The sequence below is a fragment of the Callospermophilus lateralis genome, chromosome 1 (genome assembly GCF_048772815.1).
Source record: "Callospermophilus lateralis isolate mCalLat2 chromosome 1, mCalLat2.hap1, whole genome shotgun sequence".
NCBI lineage: Eukaryota > Metazoa > Chordata > Mammalia > Rodentia > Sciuridae > Callospermophilus > Callospermophilus lateralis.
The window spans coordinates 2,642,719-2,661,069 of record NC_135305.1 but is presented as its reverse complement, the minus strand read 5'-3'; the positions used below and the strand labels follow the sequence as shown (position 1 = coordinate 2,661,069).

The window sequence follows — 18,351 nt, the reverse complement described above, 5'->3', positions numbered from 1 at the left end:
GCTTATTAGAAAAACGTGACGAAAAAGAAAACCCTGAGCTCTGGGAAGCCGTCAGGCCCAGCAGTCATTTTGACATTCCAAGGAGACTGAATGTGACACTGAAAAATTACAGGACACCAGGGTGCTGCTATTTAAAACTGAGAAAGGGTAACCACCATGACTTTGAGTTTGCAAAGATCCCTCTGGAGCTGAGCCCTGTTTTGGAAGACCACAGTCACCTCCAGCCCTGCAGATGGGTGGGATGCTGAGCCGCAGGGGCGGAGCCTGGCGCCCCTCGGCCAGGCAGCCCCAGTGCTCCGTTCTATGTCGGAGGCGGGAGGTGCTGGGGGGACCCCCCAGCCGTGAGCACCCAGGCCTGGTGAGACCCAGACGCCCTGCGGACGGGCGCTGCCTGGAATCTTGTGATTCCATTTCTAGGCAGCGCCAGCTGCTGGGAAATCCTTCTGCTGAGTCTCTGCTGCTTCTCCTAGAGCCGGTTCTGGTCTGGGCAGGCCCAGCTCGCCCCCCCTGCTGCTCTGAGATGGCCCTCAGTGTCTCTCTGCACACTTTTTGTTTTCCTCCAGGTGTGGAATTCTTCCCTCGCCCTTGGCGAGGTTGGCCATGACGCTCGTCCATCGCTGCAGTGTCCAGAGCTGAGGGTTACGGCACAGACACGTCTGTCCACCCCGAGCAGCACAGCCGTGAGCACCACGGGCCTTGTCTGTCCAGGCTGCCCGTCTGCTTCTCCCGGCACCTCACCCCAGTGCTGCCCTGGGGAGTTGCGCTGAGCCTGCAGTGGGGTCCTGGAGTCCTTGATGAGGGCCAGGCTGAGAAGGAAGTGGGACTGCTTCTGCCACCTCGCCTGGAGGGACTCTGCTTCCCACACTGCCACCACCAAGGTCGTTGGGAATGCATGAGGAAGAGGTCAAGGACCTGACCCAGAGGCCTCTTTAGCCCAGGCTTGGGGGCTTCAAACTGTCCACTGTTCATGGGAGCAGAGGTCTGTTGACAGGGCCTTTCCACCCACAGACCCCAAAGCCCTGACCAGGAGCCCCAGCGCTCAGCAGACAAAGGTCCGCCTCAGGGAGGTGGGGGAAGGAGGCAGGGAGGATCGGCAGAGCCCTGCGTCAGGGGGCACGGTGGCAGGGAAGTTCAGGACAGCAAGCGTTTCTCCATTTGTCCCATCTGTCCTTTCCCCTTGGACAGACTCTGACCACAAGCTGCAACACAGACATCCATTCTCCAGCATCTGCACTGCACACCGAGACAGTGAGGCAGAGAGACAGTGAGGCAGAGAGACAGTGAGGCAGAGAGACAGTGAGGCAGACAGACAGTGAGCAGAGAGACAGTGAGCAGACAGACAGTGAGGCAGAGAGACAGTGAGGCAGAGAGATAGTGAGCAGAGAGACAGTGAGGCAGAGAGACAGTGAACAGAGATACAGTGAGGCAGAGAGACAGTGAGGCAGAGAGATAGTGAGGCAGAGAGATAGTGAGGCAGAGACACAGTGAGCAGAGAGACAGTGAGGCAGAGATACAGTGAGGCAGAGAGACAGTGAGCAGAGAGATAGTGAGCAGAGAGACAGTGAGGCAGAGAGATAGTGAGGCAGAGAGATAGTGAGGCAGAGAGATAGTGAACAGAGATACAGTGAGGCAGAGAGACAGTGAGGCAGAGAGATAGTGAGGCAGAGAGACAGTGAGCAGAGAGATAGTGAGGCAGAGACACAGTGAGCAGAGAGACAGTGAGCAGAGAGATAGTGAGGCAGAGACACAGTGAGCAGAGAGACAGTGAGGCAGAGAGATAGTGAGCAGAGAGACAGTGAGGCAGAGAGACAGTGAGCAGAGAGACAGTGAGGCAGAGAGACAGTGAGGTAGAGAGACAGTGAGGCAGAGAGACAGTGAGGCAGAGAGACAGTGAGCAGAGAGACAGTGAGGCAGAGAGACAGTGAACAGAGATACAGTGAGGCAGAGAGACAGTGAGGCAGAGAGATAGTGAGGCAGAGAGACAGTGAGCAGAGAGATAGTGAGGCAGAGACACAGTGAGGCAGAGAGACAGTGAGGCAGAGAGACAGTGAGCAGAGAGACAGTGAGGCAGACAGTGAGGCAGAGAGACAGTGAGACAGAGAGATAGTGAGGCAGAGAGACAGTGAGCAGAGAGACAGTGAGGCAGAGAGACAGTGAGGCAGAGAGATAGTGAGGCAGAGAGACAGTGAGCAGAGAGATAGTGAGGCAGAGACACAGTGAGCAGAGAGACAGTGAGGCAGAGAGACAGTGAGCAGAGAGACAGTGAGGCAGAGAGATAGTGAGCAGAGAGACAGTGAGCAGAGAGACAGTGAGGCAGAGAGACAGTGAAGTAGAGAGACAGTGAGGCAGAGAGATAATGAGGCAGAGAGACAGTGATCAGAGAGACAGAGACGCAGAGAGACAGTGAGCAGAGAGGGCGTTACGCTCAGAACAATCTTGCAGGCGAAAGCCAGGGAGCTCAGGAAACCATGAACCTCAAGATTTCCCACGGTGCCTGGCAAGCAGAAAGCTGGGAAACTCTGTATACTCCTCAGGTCTGCAGGCACTGGAGCAACAGGCAAGGGGTCACTGGCCAGCAGAGGACCTCATGTGGTTCCACACAGAGGCCCTGAAGGAAGGCCTTGGGCACAGGTCATGGGCCAGAAGGAGCCGTCCTGAAATCCTGGTCAAGGTGGGCAAAGTGAGGCAGGGAGGCCAGCAGGGGCTCTGTCCTGCTGGAAGCCCCTGAGACGCGTTGACTGCTGTTCTGCCATGGACCCGTGAGGGCCAGGGAGCTGGGGCGGGTGTGCATCCCAGCTGTCCTGGGTTGGTTCCCGGGAGAGTGGAGACCCCAGCACCTTCAGGTGCCGCGCCGACTGAGCGAGTGCCAAGGGCTCTCTAGTGTTGCAGCAAGGCCAGCAGTGTGCAGGGGACTGTCCACCCAGCCACGCATGAACTGGAGAAGGCCCACAGGGACACGGCAGGATGCCACCTGCCTCTGCTTTGGAAGAGCTGCTGAGCAGCATGGTGAGGCTGGAGCAGAAGGCAGCTGCTCTGACGGGTGTGGAGCTGGCCAGCCGTGGCCCCTCTCCTGCCAGGGACCTGCCCCGGGGGGTGAGTGGAACCCGAGACAGGACAGGAAGAGTGGCTGCATGCTCTGGCCCGTCGGCACTGCCTGAAGGGCTGTTCCCAGGCAGCAGTGGCTGCGTCCCCTGCCCAGGGCCTGTCTAAGGTCTGTGCAAACTCAGGTCCCCATCCCCAGGGCCTCTCGGGCCCCCAGGGCTTCAGCCCTCTGGTCCGCTTGGTCATTTCCTGTATTGGTCAGTTCTTGCATTAACTCTTCTGTTACAATCGGTGAGGGCGCTCTCCCCTGCTGGAACCCAACCGTTGTCCTCAGAAAGCTAGAGGTGGGGGCTCCTGGAGGCTGTTGGGCAGGGGGTCACTGTTGCAAAACCAGAGGTCAGGCCAGAGGTCAGGCCAGAGGCAAACCAAGGACACCCAGAGTCAGTGGAGTTGTGGGGGACACCTGAGGTGTGGGAATGGCTGTGTGGCCAGAGGCCCAGTGAGAGATCCTCCTGTCCACCTTCCCATGTGGGAACCTTGCTAGAAAATTTTCTCTGGGTCCAAAGTCTTGAAGATAGTGCCAAAGAAAACTCCAAATGAAGAGACAGCCTGGGGGTGCCGGGCTGGAGCAGAGAGGGCTCAAGGTCAGGGGTCAGGTGGGGTCATCCTCTCCTACCCCAATGCAAAACAAAGAGGACGTGCTGACCATGCGTCGTGGTCTGAATGGGTCCGCAGATCCATGCATTGGGGACTGTACCCCAACATAACTGCTGGCAGGTGGGGCCCATTAGAGGTGATCACCTGAGGGCTCTGCCCTTACAATGAATCAGAGTCTCCATGGAGGTGGTTGCTACAGACGTGAGCTGGGCTTCCTCCCCTTTCTCCTGCTTCTTGCCCTCGCTGTACCACTGTGAGATGCCCTCTCCGTGCCCCCATCCTTATCTTTATAAATTGCCCTGCCCCTGCTGTTCTGTGCAGCAGCAGAACTGGACACGGGGCTGCCTCCGTGTGGGTCCACATGCCCTGCTTCTCCAGCCAGATCCGGAGCACCCTGTAGGGTCCCAGTACCATCAGGACCCAGGGAGGCTCACCCCGAGGCTCTTCTGCTCTGGGGGATGGGCTAGCACCCGAGGCTGGGTGGGGTGCGGGTGAGCTAAGGTGTCGGGGGAGATGGCCCATTCACAGTCAGCAGAGCGACCTCAGGACTCAAAGACCCCACAAGCCCTGCTCAGACCACCGGGGGTGGGGGCAGCTATACAGAGGAGCCCGGGCCAGCGGGGGTCTGGCCATGTGCTGAGTTGAGTCTGACCACGACCCCCTTCCCTCACAGCCGCACCTGGATGCCAGCCTCCGGTCTGCGTTCACTCAGGATGTGGCCCTGCTTTGCGGTGGCCAGGGCAGCTCCACCCCTCCCACCAGGGCCTTCTTCTCAAGCTCACTCACCCCACAGCCACGCTTCTGGCCACAGAAGGCCCAGACATCGGGAAAGAACATGGGTGCCCGCTCCTTCCTGGGCAGTCACTTAGCCTTGGGGCCTGGCGGGACCACGCCTACCCTGTCCCTGAACAGCCTCACCATCAGCAGGCAGCAGGCGGGACCCGTGCTGGGGAGGGAGGCCTGGTACCTGGGGGCCGGCCCACCTGCACGTGGCTGCCAGACATTTCCTCCTGGGTGGCTGAAGCCCCTCCTGAGCTCCCAGGCTGGTTAATTTTCATAGAAGAAACAGGAAAACCCTGTGGGTGAGCCCAGCATCCTCGCCCTGCCTTCCAGGAGTGGTGCCATGGAAACCAAGGGCCTCGGATACCATGGCAACGGAGCTGCAGGTCAGAGGCAGGTGTGTCCCACAGGGAGAGCACTCGGGGCCGTGTCCGCAGGTCTCCCCCGCACCTGCCTTAGTGGCTCTCCTGTGAGGCGCAGAGTGGGCGACCGCAGGGCAGCCGGGTGGGTGCCGGAAGCGAGTCCCCCAAGCTCTCTTCCCTCCCCATGGGTGGTCTCTGGGAGCAGCTCCCTGTGGAAATGGCAGCGTCTGATGATGTCTTAGTGTGGTGGCTCTCAGGGAGGAAACTTGCTGCTGATTCTTAAGAATCCTAGCCACACAGTACACTGGCCGGGAGGCGGCCACTCCGGAGTCACCAGCCGCTTCTGTCCTCCCTCCCCAGCACTGGTGTGGCACGGGTGAGGACTGAGTGGCTGGAAGACACACAGAGAAGCCCCTCAGCTCTGCTCCTGCGGTCAGTCGTGTCCATAGGAGGAGCCAGCCGTGCTGCTGCCCAGGAGGGAGTCTCGGTGGAGCTGACCGCAGGATCCGCAGTGCTCCGTCCCCTCTGCAGGGTCCCCACCACACCACACGCTTCATGGTTTCTCCTGAGTGGGGAGTTCCCTGGTCAGGAATCCAGGATGGCCCTCCGACATCCCGCAGGGAGATGAACCAGAGTCCCGTCCACTCATGGGCAGAAGCTCGCCCAACAAGCATCTTGTGAAAGGACGTCTTACCCGTGGCCCAGTCAGTAACGCTGCCCAGCCTCCCTGGAGCTTCAGACAGCGCTGAGGACACGTCTATGGGTGCAATGTGACATCTCGACACTCACCCTGACCTTCTCACTCTTCCTGGTCAGCTCGCTCCCCTGGGGCGGTGTGAGGATCTGGGGAGCGAGGGATCCCCTCTGCCCTGGTGTTGGAGGAAGAACCAGGAAGAAATCTGCCCCTCAGCGGGGACTTTCCCTTCTGGGAAAACCGAGCAAGGCCACTGGGCCGCAGGAGGCAAAGACCTCGTCCATGGCCAGTCTTTCCATGAACAGGCGTGGCTAGCGCTGGCACTCACACGCCTCCTGATGTCTCCTGTTCCTCTGGTGTCCTCCTCCATGCCCACTGTCCCCCAGTCCCTGTGCTGCCTCAAGTCACTCACTGAGGTTCTGAGTCTGGGTGCTGTCATGTCCACCGATGGCCACGTTCTCTCTGCTGACACCTCTTCACATCCAGACACTCAGCCTCACATCTGTCACACACTTGTCTGGCCCCTGGGGCCTGGCACCCGGCCCTCCCTGGCACCTGACAGTCACCCAGAGAAGCCCGTGTTATTGGCTGTTTGTGGGATCAGAGGTTGGGTTGGGACCTGCAGGTTGACCCCCACCATGCTGGAACACAGGCCTGCCCACAGACACCCACGACAAGGGCTGCCCCCACAGGCCACGTCCAGGCTTCTCACACAGACCCAAGCTCTGCTCCCAGCCCTACACAGCAGCCTCTGCACACGGGTCTCACCCCCTCGGGTGCTGCAGGACGCCTCGAGTAAGGCACAGGAGGGCTGTGGCTAGCTCAGAGCTTCCAGCGGGAACCCAGGGCTTTCCTCGTGCAGAGACCCTGCAGCTTTCTCTATTTCAGATCCGTGGGGTCAGAAGACGCTCTAGGAAACACTTTCTCAGCTGTTAGGCCACAGTTGGTGACTAGAGAGTGGCAGGTGAGTCAGCATGGACCAAGGTGGACACTGTGTGCCCGCCCGGGGCCGAGGGCATGCTACTGTCTGGTACCAGCTGTCAAAGTCCTGGCCAGAGGGAGGGAGGGAGCTGTCCAAGGTCAGGGCTGACTGACGGCCGAGCTTACAGGGTGGGGGCCGCTACTTGAGTGACAGCTTGGAGACAGGGGAGAACAGGGTCTTCCCCAGGTGGCTCAGGAGCAGTGTGTGCTCCTGGGTGGGGCCAGGGCCTGGCTGAGAGCCGCCTCTCCCCACTCACCTCTGTGGCAGGACTCTACCAGGTGCCCCTGGTCACACAGGGCTCGGCTGCAAAACAGGAAGCGCCTCTGGTGGGAGAGTGGCCTGGTCCCACCCCCTGGCAGCAGGGACAGCATCTCTAGCCCCAGGCCCTGCACGCTGAGCCTCTGCCTGTTGAGTGCCCATGGTACCACCAGCTGGTCTACGGACACTTCTCTTTTCAGGAGGACTGTTGGTGGCATGTGATTCAAAATGTCCACTTCCCAGAAACTCTGCTTCTTTCAAATTGGGTGGTGGGTGAAGGCTCCACTCTTGCTCACCTCCTCGCCCACCCTCATCTCCAGATGGGGCCAGGACAATTCTAGGAAGCCTCTGGGATGGCATTTCTGGTGGGAAATCCTGGCAAATGGGGGAGCAGGTGCACACGGGCACCCAGAGCTTGTCTCTAGTGTGGAATTCCCATCCTCAAAATCACCGTGTCGCAGACGTGGCTGCACCACGTCCAGCTACCGTGGCTTGCTTTCATTCAGATAGGGGCAGTGGGAGGTGGGTTGCAGCTGGTTTGGGGCAGTGCAGGAAAGAGAATGATTTAAACCCTGGTGAAGGGCTGGGTGACCTTGGGCAGGCCCCGGCCTCTGTGCCAGTCTTTCTCATTTGAAATAAGGACAGGAATACCTGCCCAATGACCTCTCGGCATGGGGAAGGACAGGAGAGGACAGGAGAGGCCACAGAGCAGCTGTCAGGAACAGGGTTCATGCCAGGCGTTCTAATAAGGGTGTCATCTCCAGTCAGACTGAGCCTGGCTTCCTAGGGCAGCCCTGGGGGACGGGGCTGGCCACTAGACAGAGGTGGGACTGGCCAGAGGTCTGTGTTCCTAGGACAGCAGGGAAAACCCTCTGCAATTTGCGGCCTGAGATGGAATGATGAGAAGAGGGACCGGTCTGGTGGCTGCGGGGATGGAGCCTGCATCTCACGTGAGCAGTTCGACAGACCTTCGTGTTCAGGGGAGACCACGTTTTCCACGTCGGCAAGAGCTGCAGGAGCTGGTGCATTGTGGGAAAGTGGGCTTCCTGGGGAAGCTAAGCCAAACTTGTGCACTTGGAGGGTTGTGGGAAAGGGCCTCTCCCCCGCTGACGTCCACCCCCAGTGTCCTGGCGCCTCGTCTATGGTGACACGGCCTGTGGAGGCCTTGCTTTTGCTCCACGTTCTCTTTCAGAATGAAGCTGTCCTGGGGGTTGGTGACGTGAGTCGGCCAGGGTCAGGGGTGAGGACTCCCAAGGGGCAGGAGTGGGCTGATGGAGGAAGGGGGAGAGAGGAGAGAGGCAAAGACAAACGGGAGAGGCCACAGGTGGGCAGGGCACATGGAGAGGAGCAGCGACGAGACAGAAACGTTTGAAACTTCACTGGGACCAGGAGGCCCTCCCTCCAGACCCCTTTCAAGCCACAGGCCGCCCTACTTTGGGCTGCTCCAGTTGGGCTTCCCCTTTGTGGTCCTGGAGAATGGATCTCCCTCGGGGGAGTCTCCTGGAGGGTCATCTCCCCGGCGGGGAGGACGCAGGCGCAGCTTGTGAGCTGCTGGCCCTGGGAACTCCGCTCTCGTCCTCATGACTTGGGTCTGGGGGTCCCCCATTTCCAGCCCAGGTCTGGCCCTGAGATTACACAGTAAGTGTGACCTGGGGCCACAGCAGCGGCTCAGCCCGACAGAGCAGGTGCAGGGTGGGAGTCCACAGGGTTGGGCAGGAGCAAGGGCCTGGGGTGGGAGAGCTGGCCCCTGTGGGCCCAGGAGAGCTAGAAGTCAGACCACAGGGAGTGTCTTGGTGCCAAGGGTGGGAGCCTGTGTCCCCGTCCTCCTCGATTCAAGGTATAGAGACCCCCGGCCTCCAAGCTGCCTTCTTGATATTTCCCCACAGGCATCGGGGCCGACGGCTGGAGCCCTGCACCCCCACACATTGCAGGCATGAGGAGAGGTGCCCACTTGCTCTCAGATCATCTTCCTTAGAGCTCTGCAGCTGGGAAATGGTGCCAAGCCAAAGCATATTAGTAACTATTAATGATGATTAATGACAACTTTTTCTGTTCAGGTTTGGGGAAAGGAATTTTTTTTATTCTTTGCATCCCGTTCAACATTGTGAACAAAATTGTTCCTCCAATCTCCAAATCTATTGAATTCCAAATGATTATTTGCCCGTTGGTGGTTTGCAGTTTGGGAAACGCTTTCTCACGGAAAACACCCCTTCTGGCCAGGTTCTCGGGTTAGCTCACGGAGGCGGCTCAACGCACCAGAACGGGGAGTTTTATGTTTGTAGTTTACCTTTAAGAAGTCTTCAGATGAAACGGAGAAATAACTAAATATAGAAACAAACAGAAATGAAACAGTTCAGCTCTCTCTCGGCATCAGAGGTATCTGTGCCTGGGTAGCCCCAAGTCTGACTCCTGTGTAAACAGCTTCTGGGGCTCCGGGGGGGGGAGCGCTCTTCCCGCTGCCTCGAGGAGGGTGCTGTGCGACAGCCTGCAGCCGGTGGGGAAGGCTCTGCTATGCCGAGTGTCATGTTCACGCAGGTCGCAGGTCGTCGGCCTTTTCCACAGGAAAACTGGTCCTAAGATGGTTCAGCACCTTGGATAATGATGATGATTTTGATGGACTTAAATTTGGATTCTGAGCCCGAGGCCTCTGTTGAGTAACTGCCCAGTGACCTGTCGGTGTAGGCACGGAGGGCCCCGGCACGTCACGGGCTCTCCCCACCCACACTCCCCGCCTTTCCTTCTGCAGCTCGCGTTCCCAGTGGCTGGCTTCAAACCCCACTGAGGCTGCCCCCGTCTCGGGGAGCTTTCCGCATTTCCAGAAATCAGTGCACAGGGCTGAAGGTTCATCGCCAGCCCTTGAACACCCTAAAACGAGCGTGCCTCCCTGAGTGCCCAGCTGGGCCCCGGGTGGTCTCCTGTTCAACTCCAGGTTGCCATAGCAGGTGAGGAGAAACCAGGCTGCCCAGGAAGCCCACCCGGGAAGAGGAGCAGCTCACAGGACACTGGACTCCAGCAGGTCCTCTGTGCTCAGGATGCCTGGCCAGCGCCGCTCAGAGTCCGCACAACGCCTCCGAGGAAGACCCTGACAGCCGCACCCTCCCCACTTTCCACCACCTGATGGGTCAGCCATGGCCGCCTGCCTCCAAGCCCCAGCCCCGAGCTGGCACAGCCCCCACTGCAGGGAGCTGAAGGTGCGTCACCACCTTGCACTTCAGAAGACAAGTGCACTTACCGCCTGTGCCTCCAACCCAGATGGCTCCCAGGAACTCGGGGGCAAGGATGCTGATCCAGGGAGTGCGAACCCAGGGCCTGGCCCTCACACTGCATTGCTCACATCACCCAAGGACACTCCAAGGACACCCGGGCAGGTGTTCCCAGGGCCGGGAGGCACCCCCATCGAGGAGGGGAGCTTCCTGGGGTTGGCCCGTCTGGAGCCTGCCTGTTCCAACTCAGTGGGCAGCTGCCGCCCACCACAGGCGTCCCAGTACCACGTTCTTGGTGGGGAGCTACCTTGCTCAGCCATGGTTCTGCATGCTGGGCGTGCCAGTCACTGCTGATGCTTTGCCGTTTCAGTAAGATGCCGTTTCAGTAAGATGCCATCAGATGTGTCGTTTTGCTTTGAGCTTCTTTGTTTTCAAGGTGAGAACTAAGATCGTCTTTTAATTCTGGAGAGTTTGCAGCCATTCATTCCGCAAAGGCGGCTTCTTCACTGTTTGTTCTCCTCTTTCCCATCTCCCCTTTGGCCTTGCCCACGGTGCTCTCCTGGGTCCACCTGCTGTGTCCGTGGGTCTCTGTTCTGACTGAGGCCCCTGCATTCACTGACCTTTCTCCTGGCGCTGCAGTAACTCCAGCTGTGGTGTTGATTTTTCAGTGGTTATGTCACATGTTTCCAAGATTTCTTCCCAACCTCTTTTCACGCCTACCTGCTCCTACCTCATCTCACCTGTCATGCGTGACAGACACCAGGACTTCTGGGTTGCTCCGGCACTTGTGTTCTCTCTGGGTGACCATGTTGGGCCACTCTTCTCCTTCGTGTCGGTTTTGTTTGGGCTCAGGCGGAGGGAGGCGCTCTTTTTGCCCTCTGTACCCCTCCCCGTCTCTGAGCCTTTCTGGTTGCCCCCATCCAGGGGGGCAGAACCAGCTCACGGAAGGGCAGCTTAGGCTCCTGCCCTGGGTGGCACTGAGGACACCCCAAAATTATTGCCAGCAATGTCAGGGGCTTGTCCCAGTTTCTGACCCACCATCGCCTGCATTTCCTCTCTCCCTTCACCTGCAGCTTCCTGCTCCCGTGCCCCCGTGGTGCCCAGCAGGAGTTTGGTTTTGGCCCTGAGCACTAGTCCCAGCCCCGTGCCTTTAGGGGGACCCCAGGTGTGGCCCATGACTGCCACGGAGCCCGCGCACCCTGGCTGCAGTGCTGTGCTGGGCAGCCTCCATCTTACTGAAAGCTTGCGCTGGACACCATGGGGTTCGTGTGCAGATGCCGTGGTGCCGTCCTGGGTGCACGGTACCCAGCTTCGTGACTTCATGCAGAGCTGGAACACAAGGCAACTCACGACCCAGAGCAGCTACATCACAACAAGGGTCCCTGGGCTGACCTCCAGACTTGAACTGCATGCTGACCACCGCCTTCTCCTCCCCTGGCGAGGGCTCAGCTGATCTGCACCTGCTGCCAGGCTGGAGTCTGTCATGAAGAGGTGTGTACCAAGGACATTGGACAGAGCAGCCATGTAATGGGTCAGCACCTCCATGCAGCATCTTTCCCTGGTGTGTGAACAGCAGGCTCCTCTCCACTGCGGCGACCCAGGGTCTGGATGGAGTGGGTTTATCCATTCACCGACTGACGTTCATCTGGGTCACTTCCCCTCGGGACTGTAATGAATAAAGCTGCCATAAATGTCTGTGTGCGAGGTTTTATGTGTAGAGATGTGTTCACTTCCCTGTGATAAATGTCCAGAGGTACCATTACGGGTTCCAGGGTGGCCACATGGTCAGTTTTGTAAGAAACTTCCAACTGTTTCCAAGTGGCTGAACAACTTCCCCTTCCGCCAGCAGCGCAGGAGCGAGCCAGTCTCCTGGTGTCCTTCCAGCGCCCTTCTCAGTTCTGTTCTAATAGCGCGAGGTGGCTTAGCTTGCATTCCCTGATGGCCAACGGCGCTGGGCATCCACTCATAGACCTATCTGCCAACAGCGTGTCCGGCTCAGTGAGAAGCCTCTTCATTTCCTTCACCCATTTTCTATAGTTTTTATTATGTGTTTACACGCCCACACCCACACCCACACCCACACACCCACACACCCACACACACACTTTCTACGTGTGGTTTGCCAATATCTTCTCCTGTGTGAAGACAGTCCTTTCTTTTTCTTGCCAGGGTCTTTCATAAAGTAGAAGTCGTTCCTTTTCATGAAGTCTGGTTTATCGGCATTTCTCCTTTCTGGATTGTGCTCTTGGTGTGACGTGTAGGAGCCCTTGCTTGCCGAGGCCTACCTCCTGAAGCCATTTCATAATTTTTTCTAAAGTTTCATGGTTTTGCAGTTTGAATTTTAAGTCCTCGATTCCTTTGGCCGTGGACATGAGCATGGCGTTGAAGTGGTCCCGGCTCCGTGTGTGGGGACGTCACCTTTCCTCCATTCAGCTGCCTTTGTCCCTTTCCAAGAACCAGCTGGGATGTTCCTGTGGGTCTGCTTCTGGGCTCTCGTCCTGTTTCATTGATCTGTGTCTCTCTCTTCTAGAGCCACCTGTCCTTGGTTACCAGCTAGATAAATCTTGAGATCAGCAGCCCAATTCTTCCCACTTTAGTCTGCTTCAAAATTGTTTCAGCTAGTCTACCTCATTTGCATTTCTATTTAAGTTTAGAATAATTTGTATCTACAAAAAAAGTGTAAAGCCTTCTATCAATATGGGGAACTGACGTCCTTTCCATCCTAAGTCCTGCTGCCCAGGAAAATGGTCTGCCTGCCGTTTCTGTCTTAGTTCACCCTGTGCTGTAATCGCAGAATACCTGAGGACTGGGTAAATTAAAAGAATAGAGATTTCTTTAGCTCAGGTTCTGGAGGCTGGGAAGTCCCAGGTCAAGGGGCTGTCTCACCCCATGGTGGAAGGAGAAAGAGCCAAAGGTCACAAGTGAGAGAGGGGGCTAACCCTGCTTTTAAACCCAGCAACAGAAAATGGACTAACAGCAGAGCCGGCCTGGACTGATGGCCTCTAAGGTGCTGTCTCCCAGCACAGTCGCACTGGACACAGTTCCCAGCACACAGACTCCGGGGCACACACGTGAGCTGTAGCACCACACAAGTGCTGCACGTTGGGATAGATTTACTCATAAGTGACTCTATGGACAGTTGTGACATTACATTTTAATATTGATATCTATGCATTCATTACTACTATATAATTTATTTTGACTGTTAATCTTTTATTCTGTGAACTCGCTGAACTCACTAATTCTAGAGGGTTTTTGGCAGATTTTGAAAAGATTCCATGCACACGAACATGCCATCAGTAAACAGGCGTTACCCTACCTCTTCCTTTCCAATCTGTTTTCCTTTAATTTCCTTCCCTGGCATACTGTCATGGCCACACTTCCAGCACTATTCTGAATAAGGGTGGTGAATACAGACATGCTTAGCTTGCATTAGATTTTAGGAGGAATACAGCCAGCCTTTTACCATTAAATAGAATATTAGCTGTAGATATTTGTAGACACCCTTTATCAAGTTGAGGAAGTTCTCTATTCTTACCAGGAGTAGGTACTGAATTTTGTCAAATCATTTCCTTCATCAAGTAAAAAGATCATGTGAATTTTCTTCAACCTGTTAACACATTAGGATTACAATGACTGATTTTCAAATATTGAACCATCCTTGCATTCCTGGGATGTATTCAGGTGGCCACAGTATATAATTTTTCATAAATACACTATTTGCAAATGTTTTAGGGTAGTTTTGCCTCTATTTCATGCTTTTTGTGATTGAAATTGACTATCTTTTCAAGTTGTTTCTTTCTACTTTTATCTATAGTTGCTCCACATTTGGATCACAGAAAGGTATCTCAAAGGTAAAGCCATCAAGAGTGAAGGCTACAGTACTTCATCTTTAGAAATTAAGGAGATGAAATACTTTGATAGAAATATAAAGCCACAGTGGTGTGAAATTCTGTTGAGCATGAGCTGTTGGTGCCCCATCCATTCCTCCTCAGACTTGCAACTGCAGTGCCTCCCACTCCCACTCCAAATGCCAGCTCTTGGGTTTCTTTCTGAACGCTTTCTTTGATGGCAGAATCCCACCCTACCAGTGCACATGGCAGACCAGAAGTGCCCAGGGAGCAACTTCCAGCCAATGCCTGCAGAATTTGGAGTCGTGCCCTAGCCCACCTCCACAGTGTTCTCTGGAGTTGCCCTGCAGAATCAACTCCCACTTGCCCACACGATTGTCTGCTTGATAGGAATCCTTCATGGCTGCCTCCTTCCAGTAGTATTTCCTGGGATCCAGTTCCAAATAAACAGCTTCACAGAAAGTCTGCACTCAGTGTTCTTTTAAAGAGAAACTCAAATTAAGATTAACAAAAAATGAGTCTAGCTCAACCAAGGAAGGTGTTTTTGCTTGAAGATAAAGACCTTTACCCACATAGGTAGCTCATAATTCCTAGACTGAGATGTGTTCAGCACAGAGGTGGCAGAGCACTGTGGTCAAAATTAGACTGTAGTCAGTTTTTATTTTTTTATTGAAATCTATTCTTCAAAATTAGAGTGTAAATAAAAGTCAAAATCCATGTTCTTGAAGGTTTTGCTTAATTAGAGGTTAAAGTATAAAATGTCTTATACAAACTATATTCTTCATTTTGCATGGATGTTATTATGTCCTAAAATCACTGAAGACAGTATTTTAAAAATATTAACCAAATGTTGTCATTTATTTTTATTTTTTTGTTTTTTGTTTTTTCTATGACAAGACTGTAGTCAGTTTTGCATCCAGTCTCACTGCCGCCTACTGATGGCTGTTGAGCAAGTCACTCTTCTCTGCCCCAGTTTCCTCAACATGAGCACAGTGACAGTGCTCACCTGGGGGACTGCCCCAGGATTCCACAAGTGCAGGTGGAGACCTGGCACAGCTGGATCTAGCTTGGGCATGTGCTAATGCTTAGTAAAAGATGGCCATCATTTTTTATGCTCAGAAAACTTACTTGAAAGAATGAAATGAAACTTATAGAGATGCCTCGCGGTGGCCGCCCTTGCAGTCACAAGTTCTGGAGGATGAGAAGTCCAAAATCAAGGTTCCAGCAACTTGGTGTTTGGTGAGGACCCACTTTCTTATTCACAGATGACCGCCTTCAAGTCCTCATGTGGTAGAAGAGTCACTAACAACTGAAAAGGTGACTCTTACAGAAAAGGACCTTGGATTAGCTCCAAGACCAAAGAAAGAAACTACCCCATCTAAGAACACCAGGGAGCTAACAGATACGACGTGGAGTTCCAGCGGAAGTGATCCGTCAGATGAAGACAAAACACTTCCTCAATCACAGGGAGAGAATGAACATGGCTCTGTGATAGATAGGCTCCATAACAGGAATATTTTATGTCCAGAAGGTGGGGCCGGTGAAGGTGAATCACAGTTTATTGACTGGGAGATCCACAGTGACAGGGAAGGTGCTGGTGAGTGGAATGGCACAGGAATGGCACAGGAATGGTGCCATCTCAGACTGGGCCTCTTGTGCAAGGGGTCATTCTTTGACAAGTGACGAGAGACTATCTGAGCTTCCTAACCCAATTTCTGCAGAAATTTTGGAGTATTCATCAGCAACAAAGAAGATGACTCAGAAAATGTCCTACTCATTGATTCAGAAGCCCCTCATAAACACCACATGGAATATGGTTCTGATGCAAGACAAGTTCTGGACAGCTGACCAACACAAGAGTGAAACCACAGTGTCTGTGTACACCCTAAAGCAGACAGCCAAGGTTCCCAGAAAGCTCATCAAAGAACCGAGAAAGATCTGCCATTTCTTTGTGGAGACATGATTGTGCTTCTTACCAAAAGGCAGTTTCAGGTAGAAAATCTGGTGTATTAACTGTGAAAATTCTAGAGCTTCACGAGGAATGCACTGTGCAGGTTGCCATGTGTGAGGAGTTAGTGGGGTCGACAGCTGCTGTCCCTTCCAGGGATGTGGCTGCTGGGCCTGGAGCCAGCCTGAAAGTTCTCTTTACTCGGGAGGCTCAGGGGTGACATCCTCAGGGGATGTCCCCAGGATGTTACCCACATCTTTCCTCTCTGGCAAAAACTTATTATCCCAAATGGAAGTTGCCCTGTTATTCTGAATACTTATTTCTGTCCGAAAGAAGGTGCAGAAACAACTCACAAACTGTATATCATGACATGCTCCTTCCAAGAGGAAACATCACTTTGGCCCAGAGGTTTAAAATCAAGGACCTATCCCATAATTTACCTGAAAGTCAGCTGTGTCTAGTGACCTGGCCACCACAGGCACAGGCTGGACCAACAGGCACGAAAAGGCAGAGCAGCACTTCACAGCTGAATCCCCCCTTAGGGACTCTCTCCTGGACGGGTGGAAAGCCAAGGAGCTGCCCATGGTCGGGAGTGGGGTCCAAGTGGAGGCGCAGAGAGCTCACCCACTGCCTGGCAGAGGCGGCATCGAAGCCAGCAGGAGAGCAGCTCAGGGCGTGCAGATCTACCTGGGCCCCAGTACAGCTCTGGAGTGGGCTCTGCTGAGACGCCAGCGGCAGAAGAGCCACAGGAGACCGCACGTGGCCTGGCACTATCTGCGGGGTGGGCAAATGAAGCCGCAGCCTCTGTGGCCAAGAAGTCAAACAGCATGAGGTGAAGTCTGACCTAAGGGGCCAGAGAGCTTGAGCCAGGTGAGCGCCGTCTCCACAGAAAGCTGAATCCGACAGATCCTCCCAAGCAAGTCTTTGAACAAACCCCTCCTTCCCGAGAGACTGGGGTGTAGGAGGAGGAACTTCTTCCTGACCTGTTGCCTGGCTGTGATATTATAAATATTCTGTGTCTTCCACTGACTTGCAGAAATGCCAGAGAAGGTGACAGATACAAGGACATCTACAGAGGCGCTTGGTTTTAGAGTGAGACTGATGACCGGACATGGTACATAGTTCTGATAACTTGTGAGTGCCTTTAGAATCATCCCACGTGAGTCGTCTTTATTTCCTCTTCCCGGTTAACTGTAAATAAACGCTCGGAGATCAGGGACTGTGATTCATCTGGTTTTGGTACAGGACACTTAACAAGAGCACATGCCATTGGGGGAAACAGTGCTGTGTGAGCAGCTGAGTAAGTGGGGTGAGGTTGTGGTCCCCCTTCTCTTTTCGGAACCGATCACACCGTGGAGCTGCACTACGAATGCTGTCATGGGGGAGCCGGCCAGGGGAGATCGCCAGGAGCACCCTGCTCTAGGGCCAAAGTGAAGTCTAGTGTGCTCCAGGCACGTGGAGGTGAGACCCTTGGGACCAGAGTTCCTCGAGGGTGTTCAGTCAATGGAAAGGAGCAGGCAGGGGGCAGTAAGGAGGGACCCTTAGGGAAGGGACAAAGGGGGACAGGACAGCTCTTCAGTGAGGAACTTTTCCATATGTCCATATTGGTGCCACATAATCGTACATAAGGTGGGTCTGTGATCACGTATCCGTTCACGCACACAGTATAGCAACACAATTCGGCCAAGGTCGTCCCTCAGTGTGTCCCCTTCCCCCCTCCCCCTCCCTCCTCCCTCTGTCCCTGTCCTCTCAGTTGCTGATCCCTTTGGTTTTCATGAGATGCCCCCATCTCTCTTCTCCTTTTTCCTCTCCAGCTTCCACCTGTGAAAGGGTACAGACGACCTTGGACTCTCTGAGGTCTGTTTATTTCGCTTAATATAACGCCCTCAAGTTCTATCCGTTTTCCTGCAAATTATATAATTTCATTCCTCTTTATAACTGAATAAAAATACATTGTGTAGATAGACCACATTTTCTTTATCCATGATAGATCCCTAGGCTTGTGAATCGAGTGCTGGAACCATGGGTGTGCATATGTCACGAGAGTAGGCTGACTCTGACTCTCGAGGGTGAATGCCAAGGAGTTGTAGAGCTAGATCACATGGTGGTTCCATTTGAGAAGTCTCCATACTGTTTCCAAGGTGGTTGTACTAACTTACACCACCACCAACAGCATAGGAGTGCTCTTTTCCTCCACATCCTCTCTAGCATTTATTATTGTTATATTCTTAATGGCTGCCATTCTGACAGAGGTGAGATGTAGATCTGGTTTTCATTTTCCTAATTCCTAAAGATGTTGAACACTTTTTCATATATTTTTTAGCCATTTGTATTTCTTCTTTCGAGATGTATCTGTTAAATTCATTTGCCCATTTATTAATTGGGTATTAATAAATTTTTCACTATTAAGAAAAAGAAACTTATAAGGCACAAATCACAAGACTACAGTGAACTATTAATGAACCAGGTAAACTGGTGAGTGCTGCAAAATCCCAGCCTTTTTAGAACAACCCTTGTGGATGTGCCAGCGAAGATGATCCTGCCCTTCGCAGGCGCACGCGGGGTGACAGTTCA

At 54.2% G+C, this 18,351-nt stretch overlaps 1 pseudogene; it reads left to right on the top strand.

Moving 5' to 3' along the window:
- The first annotated feature begins 2,964 nt into the window (after positions 1–2,964).
- The window catches only part of LOC143383876 (DNA repair-scaffolding protein-like), a 120,843-nt pseudogene continuing 105,456 nt past the window's right edge, over positions 2,965–18,351 (top strand).